Raw genomic sequence first — 12,748 nt, forward strand, 5'->3', positions numbered from 1 at the left:
TGAGAGCTCAAGTTGTGCATAATGTTATAATTTAAGTAGAATAGATTCTAATAATATAATGATCCAGTGTGTTGCACTACTTCACTGCTTCACTGCTCTATGCCGTCTGGAAATAAATCCTCAGACAACTTACTGCCCTGGGCATGTACCAATAAATTACAGGAGCACATCTATATATCACTGCGTTGAAGCAGGAGACACAATCACTGCAAATACATCCTAAATACAGTGTTCCAGCACCTTTGACCTCATCCAGAACGTATCATTTCTTGAAAGGAATTGCTGTCCGAATGCACATCTGAATCCCAAACAGAATCTCTAGTAAAATACGATCATTTGTGAAACAGGTAAATGTCTCAGGGGCCCATTCCTCATTCTCAAGACACATGTATGCAGTACGTACATCATGCATTGAGCAATAGGGATTAAAGACACCACAGGTAAGGTTAGAAGACATTCTGACTATATTCTAAAATATTGGACTCATATTCTTATGATGGCAGACATGATGCTGTGTTTAAAACCGGGGTTAATGGACATTATATGACTGTCAATTCTGTTTTGTTTTGGAGACTCTTGGCTGCCTATGTGGTACAGTGCAGCGTGAAGAAAACATTTTCCAAAACTGTCAGCTCAAAAGTTGTAAGAAAATCTTTCCAGCTGCTTTAACTCTCTTCATTTTTGTCATTTAATTGTCTGTCGGCACTATGTAGCAGCGTTGCATGACAACCCATCTCACCACGGAAAGGAACCTAACAGCTTTTGTAAGAGAGGAGAAAAGGACCTGGCCCGTACGGGACTCGAACCCACAACCTTGGTGTTATTAGCTCTAACCAACTGAGCTAACCAGCCTCACGACAGCAATCCTCTCTGTGCTGCAAAAAATCGAACTCAGGGAATTTCTTTTGCCCTCCTTTGAATTGAAAGCCGTGTAATTCAGTGTACGGGCTTTCTCGTGCAGTTTTATAGTTCTTGTAACCCAAATCCTACACTGGCGTGAAGTGACCCCCCATTTCACAGCATTTTTCAGCTGATTTAAAATGTACCTAAAGGAGAAGCATTATTGAAGACCATCAATTACCAAGAGCTTTTGTCAAAGGTTTTGGTGGTCATTTTTAATGACCACAGAGCGCTGTGACCTCAGTTTTACATCTCATCCAAGAGACAGCGCCCTTTTACAACACAGCGTCTCCGTCACTATGCTGGGGCATTGGGACCCGCACAGACCTCAGGGTGAGCGCCCCCCCGCCGGCACCATTAACACCGCTTCCAGCTGGAAACTTTGTTTTTCCCTGTAGCTCACCCTCATCCGGGTACTGACCTGGCTCACCTGCTTAGCTTCAGTGGGTTTTCAGTTGCGAGTTGCAAGGGGATGCAAGTGATGGAGCCGCTCGCTGCAAAAGCCACTGCTTTGGCTGGGAATCGAACCAGAGCCTCCCGCGTGAGAAGCGAGAATTCTACCACTGAACCAACAATGCTCAGTGCCCAGGTCTTCAAAAAAGACGCTTTTTTGGTACTCTGTTAAAAAAGCGTCGACATTACCTCTTTCAAAAGGCTTCACTTTCCTAGTCACATTCCAAGGCTCATTGAACCCGGGCTGTTTCCTCCAGCGGTATAGTATTGCAGTTAGACAGCACGATGCCTGCAAGACTATGTCACGCACTGACGAGACTGTCAAAAATTGCTTTCGACGATTGTATTGCAAACCGGCGGAAGCGGGGTATTGGGAAAAGTTTTCAACTAGCAATAATTGCGCCTCGGCTAAACCTCACAGGCTACGATACTGCCACTGCGCAAAGCTGACGGTTGCCAGGCAACCGCGGGGATCCTATGGAAATCGTTATCGATCGTCTCATGGCATGTCGTTGCAGTAACGCTTCATATTTGTCGTCTTCTTCTTCTTCTAGCTTGAGGTTTTGAAGAATTTCATGACAGACAAGGGCTCCGTCGGGAACAAAGGGCGTTGTGAGAAAACCGTTGCTTATTTTCAGCAGCAGAAATACAACCCTTTAAATACAAGATGACAGAACAATGACGAAGGGCATGCCGGGAGGAACTCATGCACTACAGAGGAAAGGGGGCGGGCACGTACAGTTCACATTCAAGCCACAAGTACTCTTCTCGGATGTTGCATAAACAAATCCTAACGTCCTGAAAGCATTGCAGCATGTTTGTGTCCCACTTCCCGTGGCTGCAGGACGACTGACACGAACGGACAAACACAATTTGTGGCGTTTAGCGTGACATAGTCTTGCAGGCATCGTGCTGTCTCACTGCAATACTATACCGCTGGAGGAAACAGCCCGGGTTCGATGAGCCTTGGAATGTGACTAGGAAAGTGAAGCCTTTTGAAAGAGGTAAAGCACTGCACAACGGAAGTGAGGGAGAATCTTACAGGGGATTCTGAGCGGTGTCTGCATACACGCAGCCCGATACGGGTGCTGAAAGCTTGAGCTACTCTCAATGTCATGCTGCCTTTCCTCGGAGTAAATCTGTTACATTGAAAGAATGCTTCTCGCAGGTTCAAAAAGGGAGGTTCCATTGTTAATTGGAGAAATCAATGATTTCGAATGAATTCTGTGTGCGTTAAAAGACAGCTATACACAGAAAACATGCAGGACACTGCTCATGATGTTTCCCGAGCCGAAACACAGTGCGTTTTTCCAAGCCATCTGACAAAGCCCGCCCACTGAAAACTGCAGCAGATCGTGTAAAGACGTTCAACTTTGTAACTACTGCACGCACAGGAAGCAGAATAAATTCCTCTTTTCAAACTGTCAAAGGTTTGCTTTGCGAACGCTGCAGGACATCGCACAATCTCTTTTGAACGGGGACAAACGATTTCTTATGGGGCGCAGTAAGACAAGTACAGACAATTAAAAAGCTCCACTCATGCCGACGATGCAGCATGAAGAAGCGCAACCTAACGTTTGACAGACAAAAGCCGGGCGCCCTACGAGCAATATGAAATCAAACTGACAGCACACGGCGTTTCGCGCTGACTCAAAAGTGATCTCGACAGACGCTGTTCTCTGCATAACTCTGAAAGAGCTAAAGAGCGTTTCTGTTGAGACGTAAGAAGCTTGTTTCTTTCTACCATGATGTTACCATGACAAAATCTGTCTTTAAACACCTTGCTCAGTCTCTGACGAGACTGTCGAAAATTGTTTTCGCCGATTGTATTGCAAACCGGCGGAAGCGGGGTATTGGGAAAAGTTTTCAACTAGCAATAATCGCGCCTCGGCTATACCTCACAGGCTACGATACTGCCACTGCGCAAAGCTGACGGTTGCCAGGCAACCGCGGGGATCCTATGGAAATCGTTGTCAATCGTCTCATGGCATGTCGTTGCTGTAACGCTTCATATTTGTTTCCGGACACTTCCCGCCTCCCAAAGAAAAGAGCGCCAATCAGACAGGCGGAGACCGAGGACTCGCAGAGCAAACGGCCACAGTCGCCGTAATAAGAGCGATTGTGAGCGGTTTTGTTTTCTCTCTTTGACCAGCCCAGCTGCGCCCCACCCGAAGGCAGGGAAGCACAAAAATTGTATGGAACTCATTCATGCTCCTCTCCATGGAAATCTTTAGTAAAAGGCAAAAGATTTGTACGAGATGAAGAGAAACCAGAGTGCGTGGCTGGACAGCTGCAGGAGCCCAGGCCGCCTTCAAGGCCTCTGCCCTGCCGGTCGTGGTTGGTAATGCACCTGGCCTTACAAACGAGCCAGTGGGGCCCGTTCAGCTCCGGGCTCATCGCCTGCGGCTCTCGGCTTACCTGGCAGGGGAGATACCTTGATCAGCCTGTAGTTGGAGTAGTTGGATTGTTTTCTTGTTTTGTGGAAGCAGTGTTTGTTTTGCAGTTTGAGATGGCAACCTTTGGATCCCGCAAGAATGCTGTACGTTTTGAGCTTTTGGGTGACCTCTTCATGGATCGTATGCAGTTCAGCAGAAAAGTGTTACAGAAGGAACTTGGCTTTGAACCTCGGCACTTGGATTTCATCTTCGCTCTCCCAGGTCAGAAAGCATTTGAGGTTGTTTTTGCTACCTATTCTCTGTTTGAACAATTTGTGGATGTGTTTGAGGCAAAAAGAGGGAAAGTTCCTGCCCTTGAGAAGATCATCTTGCAGCCTCTGACACGGATAGAGAGGAAAACGGTGCATGTTGTTATGTTCTCGGAACTGGCAAAGACGGAGGACATTCACACCTGGCTTAAGCAGTACTGCACCATCCACCATGGAACTGAGGTTAGAGATGTTGACGGTATAAAAACAGGAGCAAGGAAATTCGAGGTTTGCTTGCTACCGGACAATGTAAATGGAGGCTTAAGGCACCTGCCCTCTACAATCCGGCTGGGCGCCTGCAATGGCTATGTTTTTTATGTGGGACAACCAAAGGTGTGTCGGCGCTGTGGTGCTGTGGGACACCTGGCATCGTCCTGCACTGTGAAATGCTGCAAGACCTGTGGCAAACAGGGACATTTAGCCTCTGACTGTTCAATGCTGCCAAAGTGCAATTTATGTGGCTCGGAAGGACACGTTTTTAAGAACTGCCCTCACGCCTACGCCAATTAACTCAAAATGAGAAAGGATGAGGCAGTGCTTGTTTCAGCCAAACCGGCCCGAAAAGCCAAAGCAAACAACAAGTCAAACAAAGAACCCTTGTTGGACAAAGAGTCTCAGCCTCCAGCCAGGATCAGTCCTGCTGTGGCTCTGGGCCCGGTGGAAGAGAAATCCACTACGCCCCCACAACCGCAGACTGCACCAGACAAGCACGAGGGTTTGAAAACCCCCGAGAACAGCGAGGACCCCTCCCCCATTCCTGCTCCTCAGAACGAGGGCCAGTGTGGGGCCCCCCGGTGGAGCGGGTCCAACGAGGATACCCAGGATTCAGCGGAGCTGCTTTTCTCAGACTCTGCAAGTGCTACAGATGCCCTCCTCTCCTCCATCCAGTCCATCACGGAGGATCTGCAGCAGCTGGTGGGTGAGGGGGAAGAGGAGACTGGTGCATCGGCTGCACCCCTTTCCCCTCAGTGCTCCCAGGAGCTGGACTTGAGGAAAAGGAAAAATGACTCTGTTTTCTCCCCGAGCGAGGAGGAAGGAGAGCATGGCGATGGGGACAGCTGGAACCCCTCCACCCCTCCCTCTACCCCCTTCCTTGAAATGGACTCCGTGAATGCTTTTACTGCTGCCACCCTGATGAAGGCTCATTCAGAGGATGGCTGGCAGGAAATTGGTAAGAAGAAAAAGAAAAAGAAGAAGGTAACAGGTGAGACCGAAGAGAAATGTGTTTTGTAAAGACTGGTTCCACTTTCTTATGTAATATGGCTCTAAACATAATTTCTCTTAACACCAGAGGTATCAATGACAGAGTTAAATGCCAGTCTGTCTTTGATTACCTCCAGCAGAGAGAGAGAGATGTGTTGATGTTGCAGAAGTGTGCTATAGCCTATCAAGAAAGGTATAAAAGCTTTGAAGATAGGTGGGATAAAGGGCCTTCTGTTTGGTCAGGGGACAATAACAACAGAGCCTCTGGCGTGGCCATTCTTTTCAAAGGATGGGCTTTCAAATTGAAAAGTATTCAGAGGGTCATAGATGGCAGGTTGCTGTGTGTGGATGTGGAATGGGGGACCGTTAACCTGCGGCTAATCAATGTGTATTGTCCTACTCACGTGGGAGGAAGGGTGGAGCTACTCAAGGCACTCTCCCCCCTATTGTTATGTAGCACAGAAGTGATAGTGGGAGGGGATTTTAATTGTATCTTAGAGCACACAGACAGGCAGTCTAGCTCTCCGATAAAATTGGATTCCAGCTCACTGGCCCTGCAAAACTTAGTTCAAGACTTTAAACTCTCAGACACATATAGATGTATATATCCCACAACAGCAGGATATACATGGTCAGGGAGGAATAGCAGCTCCAGAATTGACTATTGCTTTGTCTCAGAGAGAGTGAAAGTTGTTGGGGTCACTCTTCAGCCTGTCTTCTTCTCAGTCCGGAGTGCGGACTGATGGCGCACGGAGGGTCCACATACTGTGGATCCCTCAGTATATCCCTAAACACCTAGCGCAGTCTCACGAGAGACTGTCAAAAATCGCTTTCTCCGTTTGTGCTGCAAGTAAGTGAAAACGCGGTCTCAACCCAGAGCCACTTGGCAGCAGCGGCACGTAAATACTGTTACTGCCACTGGTCGATACCAACGTTAGCCTACTATACCATGTTCAGCCACCGCTAGAAAATGTAAGGCTCTAGTACTGGAGCAAACAAAAGGAGGGCCAACGTCAAACGTAGAGAGCGACGAGGATGGGATTTGAACCCATGCGTGCAGAGCACAATGGATTAGCAGTCCATCGCCTTAACCACTCGGCCACCTCGTCGATGAAACTGGGCTGTCCAGACATGGGTTGGCGCGCTCCAAATGATCTTTTTCTTTTTTTTCCCTCGTACTCGAGGGTCCTTTTCCTGTTCCACATGCGATTTCAACATTTTCCTTGGGAGATGTCAAGCCAGCAAGCCACTGCTGTGCTTCAGTGGCCAGTGTGGAGTTCAGTGGCCCTGTTGTACACAGAAAGCACATTGAGCTCCTTGGACATGAAAAGTTCCAGATAAAAGCCATTTGTCATCCTTTCTCTTGGTGTCGATGTTGCTATTGTATGTAAAGGTGGCAACTTGCTCAGCGAGCAGGCGGAGCACACACCGAATGCAGATGTGTCTGAGTGGTGTGTCCAAATGGCTGCAAAAGGACACCCCTCCCGGGGCGCCGTGGCTTAGTTGGCTAAAGCGCTTGTCTCTTAAACAGGAGATCCTGAGTCCGAATCCCAGTGGTGCCTTCTTTGTTCTGTCTTCTCGAACAGAACTGGTCCTTACAGACAACCGCCTACAGCTAGACTTAATTAAATGCAAGTATTCATTTCCTGTCTTTAACACGACTTGTTTTTCTTAAAATGGATGCAACTTGCAAAACATGAAATACAAACATTGCTAATCAGCGCTAGCGGCTGGCAAAAAAAAAGAAGTCAGCAATGTTAGACGACCGAGTCTATGCAGCCTAAACGGTGCTCATGTCGGGTTCTTAGCTGAAAGGGTGGTAAATCACGCTCACCCCAGTCCTTAATCTTTTAAAAGGATACAAAATTGAACCTAGTCGCCACATCACATACATCCTGTTCAACGATAAAAAGGTGACATCTATCCTCGATCCAGAGTAAATCCCACGTTGAGGGCATATTTTTTTCCACTTTACCATGAGTCGGGCTCAGCTGCACAGAGGCGAGAGCAGAGCAATGAGGTCACGGGGACAGGGGAGTCACACGCTGGCGGTTTAAACACGCGGAAGAAAACTGAGGGATCCACAGTATATGGACCCTCCGTGCGCCATCAGTCCACACTCCAGACTCTGAATCCTGCCATCCGAGTTAAGATCTTGGCGGAACCTGAGGCGCAGTTCCTTCTTAAAACGTAATCTGGTGAGCATTTCTAGAATCGTACTTGTATAGATGCAGCCTTTAATGTGTTGCTAGGTTAAAATTGATGACTTCTTGAACTTCAGTAGGCAACTGCCCTCTTGATTTCGGATTTAATTTCTTTATTACAGGGGCGCTTTTATGATGACAGAGTCATGTTCAGGTACTTTGCTTGATGGAGGAAGCTCATTTCGGACTCTGTGATCTGCTCACCTGGAAAGGTCTGCTGTACTACTACAAGAGAGAAGTAGAGTCTGGAAGAATCGACAATTTTATGATGCTTTGGAAGATAATGTTTTTTTTTTCTTTGAAATCGAAATGAATCAGAATATCAGTGCAAAAGACAAAGTCTTGGTTTGGTTTAAAGAGATATGGTTTTAAAACAGACAAAATGTAGAAAACAGGTGTTTCTCACTTTTGGAAAAAAATGGACCGGGGGTAATATTTTACTAGTTGCAGTGCTGATCTCACTGGGTTACAGTCCTGCAGTGTCACACCAGGGCCAGTGGCGCAATGGATAACACGTCTGACTACGGATCAGAAGATTGCAGGTTTGACGCCTGCCTGGCTCGGGTCGTTTTTAAACGCATCGGGCAACTCCCTACGTAGTCTGTGCTACTTACTGCATTGTAATCGTACCCAGTAAGAGATTTCCTTCATGTAAATGAACTGCACCTGACAGCTTTAGAAAAACACCTGGGCTCAGTACGGTGCTGAGAGCTCAGCGTTGCTGTTCTAATTAGCACGCACTGCATCGGTTATGAGCCCGAACCTTTCAATTATTCCGATCAGTAAGTCAACACGTAGTCCACATGAACGGTAGAAATATTCTCGTCTGTCTCTTGTTTGTATAGAACTGAATGTCCCTGACAATGTACTGTTAGTTTTAATTGAAGAACGGCATTTGTGTTCAAATATACCAGACAAGTTTATGTAACTGCTCATGCGACACTCAGTTGTAATTAGTCAAGAAATAAAGTCGAACAACAGCTGCGGGTTTGATTCTGAACGTATCAGATTGCAGCGCCTTTTACTTCCATTGACAAATGATAGAGATTCGAAGAGAGATCCTTCAGACCAGCAAGCAAACCCACGGCTATTTCGGTTTTCTATCTAGGGAACGTTGGTGTTTGCAATAGCATACATGAAAGCGTGATGCAATTTCTGTGGCTACATTTGTTGCACGTCATGCACAGTAAGAGTGTTTCTAACACCAAATAAAAAGTCAACAATTAGCGATCACACCTTCTCCTCAGTTAACCCACTGAAACCCTTGCTGTTAACAGTTCTTTACTGCGTGCTTTACCAGCACCTACATATCGTGTCGGTTCTTTCAGCTTTATTCATTAGGTTTTCAAAGGCATAAGCAGAGCACCAGAGGTGCGAAGGAAAAGTGTGTGGTTATCTGAAGAATTGATGTCCATGGCAGCAGGTCCAAGCGATTTCGCGTTGTTATAGTACCAGGAAAGGAGAAGCGGCACTTCGCCTCTGCCGCGCAGGCACAAGGCGACATGCGGCAGACGCCGGAGTCGGCAGGTTTCGAACCTGCGCGGGGAGTCCCCAACGCATTTCGAGCCCATCGCCTTAACCACTCGACCACGACAAAAGCGAGCCCGCCACCGCCGTATTCCTCCTATAATCAAACACGGACTGCGAGGTGGCTGCGGATACCTTTTTAAAGTTGCTCTCCGTTAAAAAAAAAATACCTTTCACAAGATACGTGCCGGCAGACAGACACACCTCAGAGGGTTTAAGGCTGGGTTCACGTTCAAATGATAAAGTCCCCCCGTCCGGATGTCAAAATGCAACTTTGGCAGACAGAACAAACATCAACAAACCACAAATGTGGACAAGGATTTTACAAGCTGCACCACACTGCACTTTCAAAAGCATTTACGTTCGTGTTAGACGCAGGACTTGCCTTTGATTTGCGCGCTTACGAACGCCATGGAAAACGAAACAAAACTAAAACCCTCAGCTCCTGCACGTGATTATAATGGCGTTACGTGTCGAAGCAGTAATTTACGTCATCCTACCACTGCAACACGGGGAATAGAGAGAAATGAGCACACGCTACGATTCGTCTCAATCACTCCCTAGAGTCGTAAGGCGCATTGAAGGGTGCACCCCCATCATTAATCGTTGCGCCTCTGTGAAAGGAAAGCTCTTGGGCAGTCTTTGAAACAGCTCGGATGAAACACTTGATTGCTTCCATGTGCATCTGGAGCCCACCCAGTGGGCAAAAGACGTATAATAAACGTCTATTAAACGCATACCTTATACGTCTAAATGTGGTCTACAATTCGTCTAGAATGAAATTCTAATATACGTCTAAAGTTATACGTCAATTATACGTCTATGTTTAGACGTTCATTATACATAAATGGTTGGAGTTCTATTATACGGATAAATTTAGAGGACTATTATACATATATGGTTGGAGTTCCGGATAACTTTAGAGGTCTATTATACGGATAACTTTAGAGGACTATTATACGTATATGGTTAGAGGTCTATTATACGTATAACTTTAGAGGTCTATTATACGTATATGGTTAGAGGTCTATTATACGTATAACTTTAGAGGTCTATTATACGTATATGGTTAGAGGTCTGTTATACGTATATGGTTAGAGGTCTATTATACGTATAACTTTAGAGGTCTATTATACGTATATGGTTAGAGGTCTGTTATACATATATGGTTAGAGGTCTATTATACGCATAACTTTAGAGGTCTATTATACGTATATGGTTAGAGGTCTGTTATACGTATATGGTTAGAGGTCTATTATACGGATAACTTTAGAGGTCTATTATACGTATATGGTTAGAGGTCTATTATACGTATATGGGTAGAGGTCTATTATACATCAAAGATAGATTTTATAGGTGTAGAAACAAGTAAACCAAGCCAATGATTAGATTTAGAAATGTATTCTGAAAATACACATTCACACCTGAAACATATGTATTTCAAATTATACATTGTATACAATCAATCAACAATCAACATATGGGCAATAATCATAAAAAACACAACTAGTCTTAAACTTCAGCTACAAATTCTGGTAACATGGCAATATACAGTATAGTAATGACAAACACAAAACTAATTACATTAACACACTAACTCAAAACCACATTTTGATTCAAATATACATTTTAAAATGTACAACTTCTATATTTCCAAGAAAAAAAAATATTACAATGGAAGTTAAGATGATTTTTGTCCACTATTTGCAAACCCTGTCTAATTGTCCTAACAGTTAGAACCAAAAACCTATTATTTTCAGTGTCCAGATCTCCTGGCCCCCTGTCTTTCATATGCATTCTTCAAGTAACACATTGCATGCTCCTTTATTTCTTTTTCTGTTGATGTAGGGTGGGACTTCAGCACCGCAGCTAGGAGAAAATTATATAATATTACTTCCCAAATAAATGATGATGAATATCTTCTTTAGTATAATCTAAAAAGTGAACGGTTTACTAAGCTCAAAACTGAAATAAATGTATAAAATTTGGCTTGCATCATAGCAGTTGAGCAATAAAGTCTGTCCTAATTAAAGAGTACCCAAAGTTTGAAAGTACAACATAGAATAAGAATAGAGAAACGGCAAAACGATTTTGTGTCATCTTCCCCATTCACACTATTTTATGTGCCATTTTTTGCTTATTCACGTACTATTTTAATCAAAATAATATTAAGAAAGATCTGTATGTATTCAGATAGTATTATTATTGTTCATACTTACTCGTCAAAAGAGGATTGCTGAGATATTTGCGGATATACTTCTACGTTTGAAAAACGTGTCCAAAATTGTGACCAACGAATACTAGCAATGCATTGTGGTATATAACCGGAAAATATGCTGGGTTCGATATTTTCTCAACGTATGCGTTTATTAATGTTGTCGATATTATGGTTGAAATATAACATTGATAATACATCGCGGCTATGTGCCCCCTGCTATGAGCTGATGTGCAATTTTAACGCATGTAGTTAGTAAGGATCGGTCACTGTTGTATGGTATTATATATAATGACATTATGGAATAGGATGGGGACAGGCCTGGCATCACGGGGGGAGGGGGGAATGTTGCCCCTTCAGTTTTGGGCAAAAAGATTTACCTAACTTAATTTGCGCCCTAAAAAAATAGTTGTACTTTGTCAATGGTCAGACAACACTAAATGACACGAACAGTCACTCAGTCTGTTTGATGGGCAGGAGGGCTATCCGTCCAGGAACTGCACATATCAGTGTCGTTATTGAGTGTCAACATTACGATCCTGTTTGCTCAGGTGGACCGATTCCTTGCAGTAGTTTATCATTATACTTAAAATCGTTATATAACTAGGACTAGTTATAGCAGTCTGTGCTTTCTGTTGGTTTTACAACATTTTTTCTTAACGATTCAGAACGTCCATGTAGCTGCAAAAATGAACGCTTATGGTACTTTTCGCTCCAGGCAATACTCTCCAGTGAGAGTGACGAAAAATGTGAAACTGAACTTCATCGCAAATACCAGATTGCTAGTCGATATCTTCTATCATAAAGCACTAATTAATGGCATAGCTGCGAGATTTCATTTGGGTAGCTGCACCGTACAGCTCCGTTTCAACCGAAATATCACCCCCGCTCAGAATTTCAGACGCCCCCCTACAGATTTTTCCCCGGGCACCGCGCACTGATGGGGGACGGGGTTTCCAGGAAATGGTATCAACTTTTCTCAAGAAAATAAAAATAGAAACTCTATAGGCACTCAAACATTTTACTGTTTTTTTTTCAGGCAGGTGGCAAGACCCCTCCGCAAAACCCTTGTATGCCAAGCTGTGGGCATTGATTCGTCGAATATACGTATATTCACGGCGAAAATACGGCTATACGTATATATACGTCGCCTCGACGTATAATCAACGTCGAATTGCAACCGTAAAATCGACGACATTAATAAATGCATATATAACGTCGAAAACACATCTAACACTAGGAGTATACGGGATTCTGCACAGTGTACGAAGTAAATTATTTTCGCAGTAATTAATTTACACGTGTATAATAAATATAGTAAATATAATTAATTACTGCGAAAATAATTTACTTCGTACACTGTGCAGAGTGCTGTATACTCCTAGTGTTAGATGTGTTTTCGACGTTATATATGCGTTTATTTATGTTTATTTCACAGTGTCGTGCACCTTTTCATTGCTCTCGCTTTCAGAGCCTCCGCACGGCACACGACTCGACATCAGGAAGCACATTGAAGTGAAAGCAGGGAGCGCTGCGACATGC

General features: G+C 44.5%; 4 non-coding genes across 4 annotated transcripts; all 4 read right to left on the reverse strand.

Moving 5' to 3' along the window:
* Nucleotides 1-1,659: 1,659 nt before the first annotated feature.
* Nucleotides 1,660-1,801, reverse strand: LOC138226919 (U4 spliceosomal RNA). The gene has a single exon (XR_011184767.1). It is a non-coding gene; the product is annotated as a U4 spliceosomal RNA (small nuclear RNA).
* Nucleotides 1,802-3,142: 1,341 nt separating this feature from the next.
* LOC138226918 (U4 spliceosomal RNA) lies at nucleotides 3,143-3,284 on the reverse strand. Its single transcript, XR_011184766.1, has one exon. It is a non-coding gene; the product is annotated as a U4 spliceosomal RNA (small nuclear RNA).
* A 230-nt stretch (nucleotides 3,285-3,514) lies between these two features.
* Nucleotides 3,515-3,631, reverse strand: LOC138226921 (U5 spliceosomal RNA). The gene has a single exon (XR_011184769.1). It is a non-coding gene; the product is annotated as a U5 spliceosomal RNA (small nuclear RNA).
* A 2,656-nt stretch (nucleotides 3,632-6,287) lies between these two features.
* On the reverse strand, nucleotides 6,288-6,369 carry trnas-gcu (transfer RNA serine (anticodon GCU)). Its single transcript has one exon. It is a non-coding gene; the product is annotated as a tRNA-Ser (tRNA).
* Between the last annotated feature and the right edge of the window lie 6,379 nt (nucleotides 6,370-12,748).

Source organism: Lepisosteus oculatus, unplaced genomic scaffold (genome assembly GCF_040954835.1).
Source record: "Lepisosteus oculatus isolate fLepOcu1 unplaced genomic scaffold, fLepOcu1.hap2 HAP2_SCAFFOLD_188, whole genome shotgun sequence".
NCBI lineage: Eukaryota > Metazoa > Chordata > Actinopteri > Semionotiformes > Lepisosteidae > Lepisosteus > Lepisosteus oculatus.